This window comes from Choloepus didactylus, chromosome X (assembly GCF_015220235.1).
Source record: "Choloepus didactylus isolate mChoDid1 chromosome X, mChoDid1.pri, whole genome shotgun sequence".
NCBI classification, from domain to species: domain Eukaryota; kingdom Metazoa; phylum Chordata; class Mammalia; order Pilosa; family Megalonychidae; genus Choloepus; species Choloepus didactylus.
The window spans coordinates 4,104,132-4,121,639 of record NC_051334.1 but is presented as its reverse complement, the minus strand read 5'-3'; the positions used below and the strand labels follow the sequence as shown (position 1 = coordinate 4,121,639).

General features: G+C 48.0%; 1 protein-coding gene across 3 annotated transcripts in view; it reads left to right on the top strand.

The window, feature by feature from the left end:
• LOC119522906 (claudin-34-like) overlaps positions 1-17,508 on the top strand; it is a 39,109-nt gene that overhangs the window by 964 nt on the left and 20,637 nt on the right. For 2 of the 3 annotated variants that reach the window (XM_037821613.1, XM_037821611.1), the window contains exon 2: positions 3,184-3,406. The gene's annotated coding sequence lies outside the window, so the exon portion shown is untranslated. Of the gene's footprint in view, positions 1-2,943; positions 3,407-17,508 lie in introns of those variants that run through there. The other variant, XM_037821610.1, reaches the window with a different exon arrangement.

The window sequence follows — 17,508 nt, the reverse complement described above, 5'->3', positions numbered from 1 at the left end:
TTTTTTTTTGGCTATATAGTTATACAATCATTATCAAAGATTAAGGCTACTGGATTACAGTTCAGCAACTTCAGGTATTTTCTTCTGGCTATTCTAAAGCACCAGACACTAAAAAGAAATATCTATATAATGAGTCAGTATTTGTAGTCATTTATTAAATTCAAATTTCTCAGTTATACCTTCTCCCTTTCATTTGACCGTTCTCTCAGTCTTCATGGATATCTGGGCAATGACCATTTTAACTTCTTCGTGCTGGAAAGGGGTGTTGACTTTATGGGGTAGAGGCTTGGAACTGGTTGGTGTTCTTGGAGAGACTGGTGCCTCTGGGTTTCAGGGCTTATCTGGCGTGGATCAATCTGGAGGCCTTAAATTTCTGAAAAAACAAACTTACTAAGAAAAAATTTTTATAGAGGCTTAGATAGAGCCCAGGGCACTCCCTAGGGTTTTTGGGAATAGTGTTGGTTGGGGCTTGACATACTGTGGTAGTTTACAATTTCTGGCTAAAGCTTGTGTAAGAATAACCTCCAGAATGACTTCTCAGCTCCATTTGAGATCTGTCAGGCACTGAAACTTTATTTTGTTTCATTTCTTTCCCCCCTTTTGGTCAAGAAGGCTTTCTCAGTCCCACAATGCCAGGGCCAGGCTCATCCCTGGGAGTCATGTCTCATGTTGCCAGGGAGATTTAGACCCCTGGGAGTCATGTCTCATATAAGGAGGTGTGTGGAGAGTTTATTTGCAGAGTGGGCTTAAAGAGAGAGCACTGACCATATCTTGCTTTTAATATTTTGATGCTCCTTTCCTGGATCTCTCGTGACATGGTTTCAAATAAGATTTTGTAAGTGTTATTCATCTGTAATGACTGATGGGAGAAGGGGCAGCTGGCCAGTCATTGGCCAAAATGCCCTTCACAAATAGATAACTTTCCAGTCAAGCCGTCTCATCTCTCAGGGAACATTCGCAAATTCCCTCCTTCATTATGTGGTATTTGCACCGTGACACCATTGTGCTGTCATCTTGAAACAACCTCGCTATTATTTTCTTAAGGGTAGGCAATTGGTATCTCATTGTCCTGTTTTCCCTTTAGAGGCTCAAATCCATTTTACAGCCACTATGAAGTTCACCCCAGCCAACTGGAAGTTTCCCTATCTTACAGAAAGCATTTCAGAGTCCATAGAGCTGTGCTGAATTCAAGGGATCCAAATTCCTGGATCTTTTATATTATGAGTCAGGATCTGGTTAGGAGATTTGTGTTTTAAATTACATCAGGCCAAAACAATTGCCAGAAAACTATAATTAAGCCTGGTCTTAATGTTTCCCCTGTTCCCAAGATTCCTTTGCACTGAGAATACCTAGTGGTTCAAGATATGCAGTGTTCTAAAATAAAAAAGACAGATAATAACAAGTATTGACAAGGAGGTGGAGAAATTGGAACCCTCATATGCCTCTGGTAGGATTGTAAAATGGTGCAAAAACTTTGGAAAAGAGTCTGGCAGTTCCTGAAAATCTTAAACAGAGTTACCGTATGGCCCAGCAATTCTACTCCTGGGTTTATACCTAAGAGAACCGAAAACATGCATCCACACAAAACCTTGCACATAAATGTTCATTATCCATAATAGCCAAAAAGTAGAAACAACCCAAATGTCCATCAGCAATGGAACGGATAAATAAAATGTGGCATCTCCACACAACGACATATTGTTCGGCCATAAGAGTACTGAGACACACTACCACATGATGGCCATTGGAAACATTACACTAAGTGGGAGAAGCCAGGCGCAGATGGCCACATTTTGCATGATTCCACTTAAATGAAGTGCCGGAATTGGCAAATCCATAGAGACAGAAAGTGGGCTGGCGGTTGCCCAGGGCTGGGGGAGGGGGAGGATGGGGGTTGTCTGCTATGGAGTATGGGGTTTCTCTTTAGGTAATGAAAATTCTGGTATTAGATAATGGTGATGGTTGCGCGACCTTGTGAGTAAACGAAAGCCCACTGAACTGTACACTTACAAGGGTAAATTTCATGGTATGTGAATTATATCTCAGTAAAGTAAAAAATGAAAAAAAAAAATAAAAAGATACGCAGTGATGGACAAAGTGTGCCCGGGAAATTAGGAGGTGGATTCCCGGAAGCCACACCAGGAAACCAGCTCTGTTCCTTAGGGTCCTCTCGTAGGTGGCCCATGCTGTTAGCACACGGTTGAGAACCTCTAGAAAGCTTGGCCGTTCCCTCGGCTCCCAGGTCGCAATGGCTGTTGATATCGTCATTCCACAGCTTTCTTACAAGGCTATGAAATGCTCCATGAGTGCCTATGTAGTTTTAAAATGGTTCGTACGTGAACCATATGACTTTGATGACGTGATTCCTCTTGTGACAAGGAGACTTCGGCAGCATGCTTCAGGGTCCCTCAGGCCTTGTCAGATGGAGGGTACGAAGTGGCACAGGAGAGAAGACGATGGCTGCCAGTGAATGAGGGGAATATCAGATTCCTGGAGCAAGTGCCCCCAGAGTGATGGCTGGAAGCAAACGTGTGACTTTCTCCTCCTTTACCCCAATTAGGTCATGTTGCTTCATAACATTTATGTAGGAGAGAGAATGCCTTGGTGTGAGTTGAAAAGGCTCTCTGATTCTGTGAGAAAGCCCTGTTTTCAGTCATTAGCTCCAGTCTGGGTCTCTCCCCACTACGGACTGATTCAGGGCAGAGAGAAAGTTCTGGAGGGGGCCCCATGTTTGGTACACCTGTTTGGTCCATTCAGCAGACCTTGGGTGCTCAGTAGAACGTGCTAGCATGGTAAGTGGGGGTGCCAGTTTGAATGTGTTATGTCCCCCGAAATGCCATTATCTTTGATGTAATCTAGTGTGGGCAGACTTATCAGTGCTGATTAGATTGGAATTCTTTGAGTGTTTCCATGGAGATGTGCCCCACCCAACTGTGGGTGATGACTCTGATTGGATGATTTCCATGGAGGTGTTACCCCACCCATTCAGGGTGGTTCTAAATTAAATCACTGGAGCCATATAAATGAGCTGGCAAACAGAAGGAACTCAGTGCAGCTGAGAGTGAGATTTTGAAGAGCCTTCTCTCCTGCTCTGGGCTGGCTCAGGGCTTTTGCTTGTGCCTGTCCGCAGCCTGGAGAGCGTTCTCACAGATTTTTGCATAAGTGATTCCTTCTCACCTGCAGATTTCAGCTCCCACGTCTTCCCTCCAGAGAAGCTTCACCTGACCAAGCTCCCTCGCGGAGCTCGAGAACACTCCGTGTCCCCTCCAGCGTTTCCCATAGCTGTTGGCTGGTGGCCCCCCTCTGTGATGTTCACCCCATAGGGGCCGACCACTGGGGACCCCACTCAGGTCCGAGCAGCAGCAGCTACGCCAAAAGGAGTTCTTGGAAGAGAATTCACCCTCCCGTGAGTACTGCCCGGTCTCAAGTCTTATTCCACCATCAGCTTCTAAGGGGTGGAACGACCCCTGCCTTTTACATCCTCTGCAGTAATGTATGTTTCAATGTCTGCATAATAAGAACTCAAAAATACTTGGGAAATGGAATTGAGGATTTGTTTTTTTTTTTTAATGCAATTTCATTGAGCTATATTCACATACTATACAATCATCCAAAGTGTACAGTCAATTATTCACAGTACCACCACATAGTTGTGCATTCATCACTGCAATCATTTTTTTAACATTTTCATTACTCCAAAAAATAATAATAAAAATAAAAGTAAAAAAGAACACCCAAAACATCTCTTACTCCCCTCCCTCCCCCATAATCCATCTAATTTTTGTCCCCGTTTTTCTACGCATTTGTCCATACACTGGATAAAGGGAGTGGGAGCCACCAGGTTTTCACAATCATGGTCACACCATATAAGCACCACCATATAGTTATATGATTGTTTTCAAGAATCAAGGCTACTGGGTTTCATTTCAACAGTTTCATGTATTTCCTTCTACCTTTCTAGTACACTAAAAACTAAAAAGGGATATCTATATAACACATGAGAATAACCTCCAGAGTGACCTCTCGACTCCATTTGATATCTCTCAGCCACTGAAACTTTATTTTGTTTTGTTTCTCTTCCCCTTTTTGGTCAGGAAGTCTTTCTCAATCCCACAATGCCAGGTCCAGGCTCTTCCCCGGGACTTATGTCCCATATTGCTAGGGAGATTTACACACTTGGGAGTCACGTCCCACATAGAGGGGAGAGGAGTGAGTTTACCTGCTGAGTTGGCTTAGAGAGAGAGAGGGCCACATCTGAGCAACAAAAGAGGTTCTCTGGGGGTGACTGTTAGACACCTTTATAAGTAGGTTTAGCCCCTCCATTGCAGTAACAAGCTTCATAAGGACAAGCCCCAAGATCGACGTCTTGGACTACTACAATGATATTCCCCAATGCTTGCAAGAATATCAGGAATTCCCCAGGTTGAGAAATTTAATGTTTCCACATTTGTCCCCAGGCCCTCAAGGGGGCTTTGCACATTTTATTCTCATGCTACCCTGTACAAACCAACCAGATCTCACCCCCTATTCAAGTTTCCATTTAATTATGGTGTTTGAATAAACTGATCATATGAGTTAAATTATATGGTGTGCTACAGAAAGTATACATTTTGCACCAAATAAACATCTCTTCCTTTGGTCTCACACAGAAGTTGATGTTTTAAAACACAGTCAATAGTGATTCGATGTGCTGAGCCCTCTATAATGGGACTTATTGCTGACAGGGCGACGCAGGAATGAGACACGGACACAAAGCTAAGAGTTAAGGGAGCAGGGGGCCCACTTGCATCTCGTGCTAAGTGGATGACAATGCAGCCTTGCTCCAGCTATTTGTTTCAGAAGATTAGGTGTATATGCTAAAGGTGCTCAGGTGGGGGAGAGCCCATCAGGTGTATCCAATCTAGGTTTAAGATAATGGTAGTCACAAGACACACCTCTTTACAGGGCGGGCCTGCATGGCATTCTATGCGGGCCTGCGGCTCAGCATTCCAAGTCACCACCCTAGATATGCCTCAGGCAACATGGAAGACTCAGTTTCCCACATATCCCCCTTTTTATTTTAGCTGCTGGCCAGATCTCTGTCTGCCACTTGGGCTCCGATCTGAGCCGGGCGTGGGAAACAAAGTAGCCACGGGGGCAGGAGACCTCCCTTAAAAAGGGGTGAGGGTTCAGTGTCCGGCGCTGCCCCGCTCGGTCCCCGGTTCCCGGCCGGCGAGGGGAAACAGGGAAGGAGAGAGAGAGATGCAGACTGCGCGAACTAACCTGGTCATGAATCACGACTCGAACCACACGGCAGTTGTGAAAGCAAGCCCTTTACTACAGCTAGATGAACATTCTGTGTTACTGGTTCCCACACGGGGCACGGCGCCTCGTGGGAGAGCAGCCTCGATGTGGCCGTCAGGCACGGCTCCTTGTGGGCTGTCTCACCCTACCCCGTCCGGGTAAGACCTTTTATACACAATTAACAACCAATAAGCTTCTAGGCTAGTATCGCGTATACAGGATTTCGATTGGTAGGAGCGGGTGGCGGATACATGCGTCACTATGCGGAAACAGGATGCAGGCGCCATCTTGGCTCACTCGATGGGCGGGGGTAACTCTAGAGCAGGCTGCAGCGCATACGCTAGGCCCGATTCGGGAGGCGGCTTTCCACATCTCCCCCTTTCTTATTTATTTTTGACCCAGTGTCTCCAGTGATGAGCGTGCTCCCGTGAACCCAAATGGTTCACAACCTCTTTGGTGCTTTGGGGAGTCTGGACTAGGCCTCAGCCATCCAGCGGCGGAGCCTCTAGCACCAACCAGAATGCTCACGTCATATGGAGACCGGAGAGTCCGTAAGCTGGAAGCAACGTGACTCTCCCTGCAGTGCTTTGCCTGGCAACTGGGGAACAACGACGGGGGCAGGAACAGCAGTAACCAGAGTCGGGGGTGTCACTAGGTGTCTCTGTGCAATGGCTAGGGTCCAGTCTGGCCACAACTAGGACTCTGCCCTAGAGACCCACCTGAGACAAAATTATGACTACTGGTGTCGCCTTTTACACCCGAGAAACAGCCATGCGATTCGCTACAAATTTTGCTCCAAAGCGCCCCACCTGAGGCGACCAGGAAGGGGTATGGTTAATAAATCGGTCACTATCGGGGGTAACAGAGGTGGGAGTCATAGCCATCATAGTGGTAACACGCAATTGCTGCTGCGCTTGAAACAGGCGTTCTAGCAAACATTTAACAACGACTAATCCCACCAATAATCCCACTGCAATGAGGATCCAATTAGTTAAATTGGGCCAAGAGAACCAGGAAGAAACACTGTGCAATAGTTTCTGTAGAACCTCGCCTAACCCGGAGAGATCGACTTTAACGGGTTTTAACTTGATCCCCCCAATTGTGTCTAAACTAGATTCCACCTGTTGGGAGAGATTAACAAATTCAGGAAAATATGACCTTTTCAGCCAATCAGAGACTCTGGAAATGCTTCCGGTCACGTTGGCCCTGACAGGAGTGACACAGAGTTTAACCGTAAGCCACCGGGTGTCACATGTTTGCTGAAGCACTCTCCAGAGTCCATCTATTTCCAGTCCAAGTTCATCTATCTCCGCTTGGAGTTTCTGAATGGCCTGGAAATTTAAGTTCAGCATCTGATTGTGGCGGCGTAGCACGTCTCGGGTAAGGTTGACCAAGCCATTTACCGTTTCCATCGTTATGGCGAGCTGCCGATCTGTCCATGCTTGTAGCACAGCCTGCCCGATCGTTGGGACAAACAAAGAGGAAGCTACACTGGCAGCATTCGATAGCCATTCTTTTATGCCTCTTGGACGCCTAGACTTAGAGAAGGGGATATTGTTAAGTGAAACAACTTGAGAAACAGGGCCAACCCAGTCGGTTGCCTTGACGGGGAGCCAGACATAACTTGGGCGATACACTAGGATAGCGGGGCGGCGAGGCATCCGGGTCTTTGGAACGGTTGCAGACTGTAGGAGCAAGCCCCGGAAGGAAAAGGCACCTTTTAGTCTCCTTTTTACTCAAGATCCCTTCACAAGACTGGCGGCTCTTCCCTGTAACGTTAAGAAATTCAAGCAAGACTCCCTTACTTAACTCGCCATTACCAGTTTCACAAGTAGCATTCGCCGCAACTGTGGTGTTGACAACCTTGACAGAGAGGTTAGCAAAAGAGAGGATCAGTGTGTCATTGGTGAGGGGGAAGGACTCGTTGAAGCTTGTGGAGGAAATATAGTTCCACTAAAAAGAAAAAGGCAGATTAGAAGGATTGCTATAGGAGAGCAAAGAACAGAGTTACCGATCCTCTTTTTGGGCAACCGCGGGGTGGTCAGTCCTACTATTATCGTCTTGTCGGTCGTCGCCATCATCAGCAGGGTCGGAGGCTTGGTCTAATGGTTCAGGTTGTATATTCGTTGGCGTTTCTGACAGCTGTTCCTTGGCTTCCTCAGGTGATGTCACGGTTCTCACCAGTCTTTCCGGAACCCACACTGGTTGACGTCCTGGTTCCTGGGGAAAAACACAAACAGAGCCTCTGGCCCAGCTGAGCACCGGGTCAGGGCCTTTCCACTGCCCCGACAGGACATCCTTCCAACGGACTAGACCTCTATGCGGAGGACTCGGGGTGGTGTGTTGCAGGGCAGGTGTCATTCCTTGTGAATTTTCGTTTAAAAAATTATATGTGAGCAAGGCTACAGACAGTCGAGCTTTTGGGGACAGGCCGTGGCCTATACCCTCTTTCTGTTTTTTAAGCAAGTCTTTGAGAGATCTGTGCGCTCTTTCAATGATTCCTTGCCCCTGAGGGTTATAGGGGATGCCATGTTTTAATTGGACATCCATGTTGTCACAAAATTTTTGGAAGGATTTACTAGTGTAGGCAGGCCCGTTATCCGTCTTTAACGTCTTTGGCTTACCCCAAGCTGCCCATGCAGCAAGGCAGTGTGCAATGACGTGGGAGACTCTTTCTCCTGGTTCAGCAGAGGCAAATAAAACTTGGGAGCATGTGTCCACCGACACATGTAAGTACTTGATCTTACCATACTCTGAATGATGAGTGACATCCATCTGCCAAGTATCCCCTGGGGTGAGACCCCTAGGGTTGACCCCAACCGAGGGGACTGCTCTCTGCTCTGCACAATTGTTGCAGGCTCGGACAATATCTCGAGCAGCTGCACGTGGTATGCTGAACCGCTTAGCTAGGGTACCTGCATTGATGTGAAACTTGGCATGGAATTCTCGGGCTTGTTGATACGGTACCAGCGTCGGAAAGATGTGCAGCTGTCGAGTGGCTACATCTGCGCTATGGTTCCCCTGGGCCATAGGGCCAGGCAAACCTGTGTGGGCTCTAATATGGGTTATGTAAAAAGGGTGTTGCCTGGTCCATATAACCTCCTGTAGTTTGGCAAAGAACGTCCTTACTGTAGAGGAATGTTTAACAATGCCCACCGTTTCTAAAATTTGTACAGAGTTCACAACATAAGCAGAATCCGAGACGACATTTAAGGGCTCGGAAAGGCTTTCCAGGACTGCAATGATAACCTGCAGTTCTACCCATTGAGGCTTTTGTGGTTGGAAGAGCACTGTTTTAGGAGTGTCCCCCTCCACACAATACGCCCCTGTTCCAGAGCTGGAGCCGTCCGTGTATACGGTGGGGGCGCCTGCTAGTGGCCTAGGAGAGGTTACTTTGGGAAAAATCACTGGGTGCCGGGTGACAAACTGCAAGAGAGGAGCCTTAGGGAACTGATTGTTAATGGGACCAAGAAATGTACACCGGAGAATGGCCCATTGATCTATGCATCCGGTGAGTATCTCAAGCTGCTGGGAAGAATAAGGCACCCTGAGATTTTTGGGCTGCTGACCGAAATGCTGCACAGCCCTTTTAATGCATTCTAGGGCCAAGTCTGCAACCGCTGTAGGATAGTGCTCTAGGACTTTTTTGGGGGAAACTCCAGGGTGGACCCAGAGCAGCGGCCCCCGCTGCCACAGTACCGCAGTGGGCTGTAATTCTGTCGGCAGCACGCAGGCTTCAAAAGGCTCATCAGGGTCTATTCTCTTCAATGCAGCGCCACTGAGCGCCTGTTCCACCTGGCATAGTGCTCGCCTTGCCTCTGGAGTGAAGCTTCGAGGTGAGTTTATATTAGAATCCCCCTTCAACAGGTCGAACAAAGGTGTTAGTTTGACATTGGGTATTTTTAGGTATGGACGGATCCAATTGATATCCCCCATGAGTTTTTGTAGATCATTGAGAGTGTGTATATTGTCTAGCCTGAGAGACACCTTTTGGGGGGAAACATGAGTGGGTGCGACTTTCGCCCCCAGGAAAGTGGTAATGTCAGTCATTTGGATTTTTTCAGGGGCAATCTCTAGGTTAGCTTCTCTAAGACTAAGGACTAAATGTGACAAAACTGTTTTAAGAAGATCTGTGTCTCTATGGGCTAAGAGAATGTCATCCATATAATGGATGATTTTCACTTGAGGGAACTGCTGCCGAGTGCTAGCTAGCTTCGCAGCGACATACAGCTGGCACATGGTAGGACTATTAGCCATGCCTTGGGGCAAGACTGTCCATTCAAAGCGTTGACAGGGCTCCTCTTGATTACTAGAGGGCACAGTAAAGGCAAACTTAGGGGTGTCTTCAGGGTGGAGCGGAATAGAAAAGAAGCAATCTTTCAGATCTATGATGAAAATCGACCAGTGCTCCGGTAATGCCGAGAGGAGGGGCAGTCCCATCTGAACGGGCCCTAAAGGCTCCATGCAATCGTTAATAGCTCTTAGATCATGTAGCAGTCTCCATTTACCAGATTTCTTTTTTATTACGAATATAGGGGTGTTCCACGGTGACGTGGAAGGGGCGATATGGCCCTTTTCTAGTTGTTCTGATACTAGGGCGTGCAACGCTGCAAGTTTTTCCTGTGGCAAGGGCCACTGAGGCACCCACACCGGAGCCTCGGTTTTCCATTTTAGTTTTATAGGTGTGGGTGGGAATCTCTCCTCAGTGGCCCCTATGAAAAACCCAAGCCTCGTCTGTCAGACTTGGGGGCAGCTTGTATAGGCTCCGCACGTCCGTGCAATGAAGCTCCTAAACCCTTGCCGGGGGTATACCCCATTTCTTTTAGCAGTCGCTTAGAGGTTGGGGAGTAGCCGCTAATTAAAGTAACGTCCATTTGGGTCAGAATGTCTCTTCCCCACAAAGACACAGGCAGGGCTAATACATAAGGCTGGAAACTGCCTTGGTGTCCTTCTTCATCGGCCCAATGAAGGGCAGCTGCACTGAGCATGGGCGCTGAAATTTGGCCTATTCCTCTAATGGGCTCTTCCGCCCTGCTCGTTGGCCAGGTGGGGGGCCATTCTTGTTGTCTTATGATAGACCGATCGGCCCCTGTATCGAGCAGGCCCAAGAAAGATCTGCCTTGCACCTTAATGGTTAGCATAGGTCGAGACTCCAGGGACATATGGAGTCCCTCAAAAATCGCTCCACTGGATCCGAACCCTTTTTCCCCTCTCTGTCTGATTCTGCTTGGAAAGACTGCATGTAAGCTGGGTAAGAGCAGGAGCTGCGCCAGCTTATCACCTTCTGCAATGACTAAGGTGCCCCGCTGAGATTGAACCATAACTTGGGCACGGCCTGTGAAATCTGAATCTACAAGTCCTGGTATAACTGTTAATCCTTTCAGGGCCGTGGATGCTCTTCCCAATATGAGCCCTACAGTACCAGCCAGTAAGGGCCCCTTGAAGGAGGTCCCTACTAACTGGACACCCATGGAGGGGGTTAGTACGAGTCTGGAGGTGGCACAGAGGTCCAGTCCTGCTGAGCCGGGGGACGCACGAATTTGATCGGATCCTGTGTTGTCGAATGGCATGCAAGGGGGTCCGTCGAAAGGGCGGACCCCCTCTTCCCGTTTTTTGGAATCTGCTCGGGGCGGCCAGAGAGGCGTCTACCCTGCGCATCGAAAACCGATTTACAGTCTTCTGCGCGGTGGGGGCCTTTGTGGCAACGGCCACACGGCCTGGTTGCTGCACCTGGTTCGCCAAACCGTTGAGTGGCAGGGGGTTGACGTCTATTGGGACAATCTCTCTTAAAGTGCCCTGATTGGCCACAGCCATAGCACCCGTTAGACTTTGCCCCTAAGGTTCTCGGGCTTTTTGTAGCCACCTGTAGGGAGCTGGCTAGCATGGCAGCTAGACCTGCATTAGTTAAAGGGCTGCCAGCATCTCTACAGAGCCTGACCCACTCTGTCAAATTTTTTGCTCTGTTTTGTGCCAGGATAACTTTGCACTCCTTGTTGCACTGCTCAAAAATCATTTGCTTAACCACAGTCTCTGCTACTCCTGGATCTGAGAAGATTCTCTCAGCTGCGGTTTGCATCCTGGCTACAAAATCCGCAAATGGTTCTGTGGGGCCTTGGTGTATATTGCTGAGTGAGGCCTGAGCCTCTCCCTCACCTGTTAGCTTTTTCCAGGCACCCACAAAACAGCGGAAGATCTGGGCATAGACCTCTTGTGGGAAACCCGTTTGGTTCTGGGCATGGGCGCCTCTCCCCAACAGCATGTCAGCATTCCACCCGCCACGTCTCCCCGCCGCATTCCTTGCGGCCTGCTCTTCAGCTAACTCCTCAAACCATGCTTTCCAATCTATGAATCGGCCTGACGGCAAGCAAGCACGGGCTAGCTGAAAAATATCTGCGGGTGTATGATTTAGAGCAGAGAGGTTCTCGATCATGTTCAAGGTATAAGGGGCATTGGGGCCATACTGATGGACGGCCTGCCTCAATTCCCTCAATAGTTTGTAATCATATGATTCGTGCCGATTGCCACCTTGGGGATTGATAATAACCGGGTACATTTCTGAGACTGGCTGCGGCTCAAGTGGCTGGTAGCCACCCAGCATGCCAAAAGGTCTAAATGTTGTGAAAGGGTTCCATCTCCAGAAATGTCTCCCACCACTACCTAATGGCAAAGGGTCCTGAGGGCCTGTATACTCGGGCGGGGGGTACGGCAAAGGTTGCCCCTCCCCTGACCGACCCATCGGGGTTTCCGGGTCTGGCAGCAAAGGATAATTACATTTACTGGGCATGGCCACTAGAGGGAGCTCTCGGCAAGGTCCTTTGGTGGGACCGCCCAAGGCGTCAGTTGGGAGCTGGGGTGTCCCTGGGGGTGCAGCGGTAGACATTGGCGGGGCGGAAGGCCGCACGGGTGTGGCGGGAGGCTCCTCCCACTCAATTAGCGGGGATGCTTCCGCCTTCTCGTCAGTATCGCTATCTGACTCTGAGTCAGAGTCACTGGACTCCGGCGGTTTGCCCTTACAGGAGCCGTCCGCTGACGAAACTGACTGGGTTTCTTGGAGCGCGCACCGTGCTTCTTGCAAGACAGAGGACGGGCTTAGGCCGGTAGCCGATTCTAGTTCAAGGACCGCACGGACGGTCTCCCATACGGGTACTAGAATCGGGTCCATACACACGCCCGTCTGGCGCGCTCGGTCTATGTCGCGACCGAGCTTCATCCAAGAGGGTAGGCTAAGGCTGCCGGTGCAGGCAAACCAAGGGGCAAAAGTATCAACATCATCAAGAAAACGCTGAAGGGAGCTTTTCCTGACCGAGATACCCCGTTGTTTCAAAAGGTTCTTTAAGGGAGCTAAGAGAGGTGAACTTCCGGACTGCCCCATGATTGCAGTCGGCACTATACTTCAGTCACTCGGAGAGCTCTTCCGAGTCCCCCGGGGTCACCTGAAAACCCACGGGCCCTAACTATCATGTAATAAGACGCACTCACCTTCTCGCGTTGATCAGGCGCGGGAAGTCCGCCGTAAGCTCGACGCGCAGCGCTGCTCTCCTCACAGAGGGACCGTCGAGAGCGAGGCAGGAGGAGGAGCTTCCCCGTACGGGCCACCACTTGTCCGGCGCTGCCCCGCTCGGTCCCCGGTTCCCGGCCGGCGAGGGGAAACAGGGAAGGAGAGAGAGAGATGCAGACTGCGCGAACTAACCTGGTCATGAATCACGACTCGAACCACACGGCAGTTGTGAAAGCAAGCCCTTTACTACAGCTAGATGAACATTCTGTGTTACTGGTTCCCACACGGGGCACGGCGCCTCGTGGGAGAGCAGCCTCGATGTGGCCGTCAGGCACGGCTCCTTGTGGGCTGTCTCACCCTACCCCGTCCGGGTAAGACCTTTTATACACAATTAACAACCAATAAGCTTCTAGGCTAGTATCGCGTATACAGGATTTCGATTGGTAGGAGCGGGTGGCGGATACATGCGTCACTATGCGGAAACAGGATGCAGGCGCCATCTTGGCTCACTCGATGGGCGGGGGTAACTCTAGAGCAGGCTGCAGCGCATACGCTAGGCCCGATTCGGGAGGCGGCTTTCCACAGTTCAGACCCTCACAAAGCTGGGGGGGTGAGGTTCTGTGCCCCACCTCTGTTGGCCCCCAAGTTTTCTCCTGATGGCCCCTCTGCGACTGTGCCTGTCTTAGGTTGTTCCTTCCCTGAGGAATCTCTGGCTAACCAGCCATCCCCCGGGGCCATACAGGGTGATGTAAGGGAGGGGCAACGCCCCCCAAGAGGGTTAGTTTTGTCTCCTTGACAGCCTATGCCCCGTGGCCTCCATGCCCAACAATGGTTTGGACCCAGGCAGCCAAAATAAGGAGGAGGGAAAACTGAACGAACTGTTGCCTTGTTGCAGCAATGGGGGGTTAGGAATATAAGTCCAATAGGTATGATTTTCAGAATGAGCACATGCCGGAGATATAATTTCTTTATCTGCCCCCAAGTTGGATGTCGGGCTTCCCTAGTTCGGGGTGTTGGCCCGATCACTGTTGTCTTCAGTGTCAGACCCTGGAACTGCATCACTGGTGGCTCGACGTCCCATAGGAATTCTCTTTTCTTTGCTGGGTTCATGGTACGGCTTCAGTCGTCGGGCCAGTATCCAAAGTGGTGCTCGTCCGTCACCTGGGGAAACACAAGCATAACCTCTTCCCCATGTTAATAAAGTACCCATTGTCCATTCATTAGTTAGCATGTCCTTCCACCATATAGGAGGTGCTTTCTGGAAATAATGTTTCAGTGTTGTTTTTTCAGCTGGAAAATGTCGTTCTGCGGCAGTGCCACCCAGTTTTTCATAAAAATTTAGAAAATTTAAAGTAAATAAAGCTTTTGATAATCGTTCATGGGGAGTTCCATCATCTCCCCCTTTTTATTTTGTTAACATAATTTTTAAAGTATGATGGGCACGCTCAACAATAGCTTGTCCTTGAGGATTATAAGGAATACCAGTGGTATGACGAATGCCGCAAGTCGTAGTAAAAGTAGCAAATTTTGCAGATGTATAGGCTGGGCCATTATCGGTTTTTAAAGCACGGGGCAAGCCCATAGAGGCAAAACAGGCAAAAAGGTGAGTACGAACATGTCAAAATGTTTCACCGGTTTGTGCTGTGGCCCAAAGAAAGCCAGAGTACGTGTCAATGCTGACATGAACAGTGGCTAAGCGGCCAAAGGAAGGGATATGAGTAACATCCATTTGCCATAAGTCATTAGGGGCTAGACCACGAGGGTTAACACCAGGATCCTGCAAAGGTGGAGCAGTAAGCAGTTGACAATTAGGACAAGAAGAAACAATATCTTTAGCTTGTTTTCTAGTAAGGGAAAATTGAGTCATGCGTCCTTGCACATTAAGATGAGTAAGCGAGTGAAAATGAGAAGCTTCTGAAATAACAGGCAGTAATAATTTATCCGTAGCAGCATTGCCAGCTGCTAAAGGGCCTGGGAGGTTGGTATGTGAACGAATATGGGTAATATAAAAAGGAGATACACGAGCACGAATAGCTGATTGTAGCTCAAGAAAAAGGTTAACTAAACAAGGAGGCAACTGTTGCTTAATGGATGCTGTTTCAATTTTACTAACTACATGAACAACATAGGCAGAATCAGATAAAATATTAACAGCCTCGGAAAAATCTGTTAAGACAGCTATTACAGCAGCCAGTTCAGCTTGCTGGGCAGAGAAATGAGGAAGATCTAAAACTTTGGACTTAGGGCCAGTATAGGCAGCTCGACCTTTAGATGACCCATCAGTAAAAACAATGGGAGCATTGATTAAAGGCTCACAAGAAGTATACTTAGGCAGTATCCATTGTGTACCTCGAATGAACTGGAAAAGATCATTTTTTGGATAATGATTATCCACCTGGCCAACATAGTCAGCTAGAGCAATTTGCCAGGCTAGATGTTGTTGCAAAATAACTGAGAGTTCTTTAGCACTTATAGGGAGCACAATTAAACGAAGGTCAAAACCATTGAGTTGTTTTGCCTTTTTTCTGGCTTGAGCAACTAAAGTAGCTAAGAGATCTAGATAAGGGGAAATGGATTTTACAGAAGAATTGGGCAAGAAGATCCATTCTACAAGCTTATCATTTTGCAAAAGCAAGCCTGTGGGGGATTTGGGAGTGGAAAAGATAAGTAGAGATAAAGGTTGTGTAGGATCAACACGGGATATCTGAGCTTGTCGGACTTCAGCTTCCACTAATTGTAATTCCTTCTCTGCAGCTGAAGTTAAAGATCTAGGGCTGTTTAATTTAGAATCTCCACAAAGGAGAGAAAATAGGTTGGAGAGCTCATAGTTAGCTATACCTACTTTGGGGCGAAGCCAATTAATATCCCCTAGTAGTTTTTGTAAATCATTTAAGGTGGTAACAGCATCTCTGCGGAGTTGTACTTTTTGGGGTTGAATTGTAAGTCTATTGATACTAGAACCCAAATACTGTACAGGTAAAGTACGTTGCACTTTGTCAGTAGCAATATGCAATCCTACATTCTGTAAAGCTTTTTGAACAGCATAGAACAAAGCTTCTACTTCAGTCTCCTGAGGTGCAGAGCACAAAATATCATCCATATAATGGATTATATAAGCTTTAGGAAAATTTTAAATAGACAGGCTGTAAAGCACGGTCGACATAATATTGACATATTGTAGGACTATTTAGCATACCTTGTGGTAAAACCTTCCACTGATATCGTTTAGAAGGGGTTTTATTGTTAAGGGACAAAATAGTAAAAGCAAATTTTTCCTTATCTTGATCAGCTAAAGGGATGGAAAAGAAACAGTCTTTAATATCAATGACCACTAAAGCCCAGTTTTCAGGAATCATGCTAGGATTGGGGAGCCCAGGTTGTAAAGGTCCCATGGGCTGAATGACAGCATTAACACCTCTTAGGTCACTTAACATTCTCCATTTTCCTGATTTTTTCTTTATTGGGAACACAAGAGAATTCCACTCTTCGATATGTTGCAAGGACAATTGTTCTTGAACCAATTCATGTAAAGCCTCTAATTTATCTTTTGTAAGCGGCCACTGCTCTACCCATACCGGTTTTGTTGTAGTCCATACTAATGGGACAGGTTGGGGAGGCAAATGAACAGCGGCCGCCACTGAAAAAGGTTTATATCCTAAACCAAATTGGTCACATTTTGGTGAGACTTGGGTGGGTGAAGGGGTACCTTGCAAACGTACGCCAAGCCCACAGCTAGGGGCATACCCCATATTTGCCATCATTTTGTGGCTTTGAATACTGTACACTCCACTAGGAGGAGGGATATGTATAGTAGCACCCCATTGTTCAAGTAGGTCTCTGCCCCAAAGATTAAGAGGCAGAGCAGCCACATAAGGGTGTAAAGTGGCCTTCTGTCCCTCAGGGCCAAGGCAAGGCAAAATACGAACACTTTGCATAAGTCCCTGAGGGGAGCCTAGGCCCACAATAGTAATTCGTGCCTCTTGCAAAGGCCAATGTGGGGCCAATGTTGTTGACTAATAATAGAGACATCTGCACCCGTATCTATAAGCCCAGTAAAGCTATGCCCATGAATTGTAAGAGTACACATAGGGCGCGGCTCCTGCAGAGCCTCTGTGAGAAAAATTCCTGCCTTTCCTGTGCTACCAAAACTTCCATTTTCCCAATGTTTAGAGGAGGAACCAACAGGTACATAAGGTAATAATAAGAGTTGAGCAATTCTTTCACCTTTATGGGCAGTCCATGGAATAGAAGAAGACATGACCACCTGAATTTCCCCAGTATCGTTAGAGTCAATGACTCCAGTGTGTACACGAACACCCTTAAGATTGAGAGAACTGCATCCAAGCAAAAGACCCACCGTCCCTTTAGGTAAGGGGCCATAATAGCCAGTGGGGACCTTAACAGGATTATTGGGGAGAAGACATACCTCAGCATTGGCAGCGAGGTCTACTGCTGCGCTCCCTTTCTGTGAGGGGCTGGGAGCTTGCCCCGATTGCCGTTTCCCGAAAGGGAGGTGCCGTCCTTATGAAAGGCAGATCGGCACTAGTTAGCCCAGTGTCGACCTTTTTGGCATTTTGGGCACATACCAGGCTGCTTTTGTGGAGATTTATTTTTAAAGTGACCACATTCTTTTCCGGTATGACCCACTTTTCCACAGGAAAAGCATTTTCCTGGGAAACGAGAGCCAAATCTCAAATTAGCCATGGCTTGAGCCATCATTTCTGCTT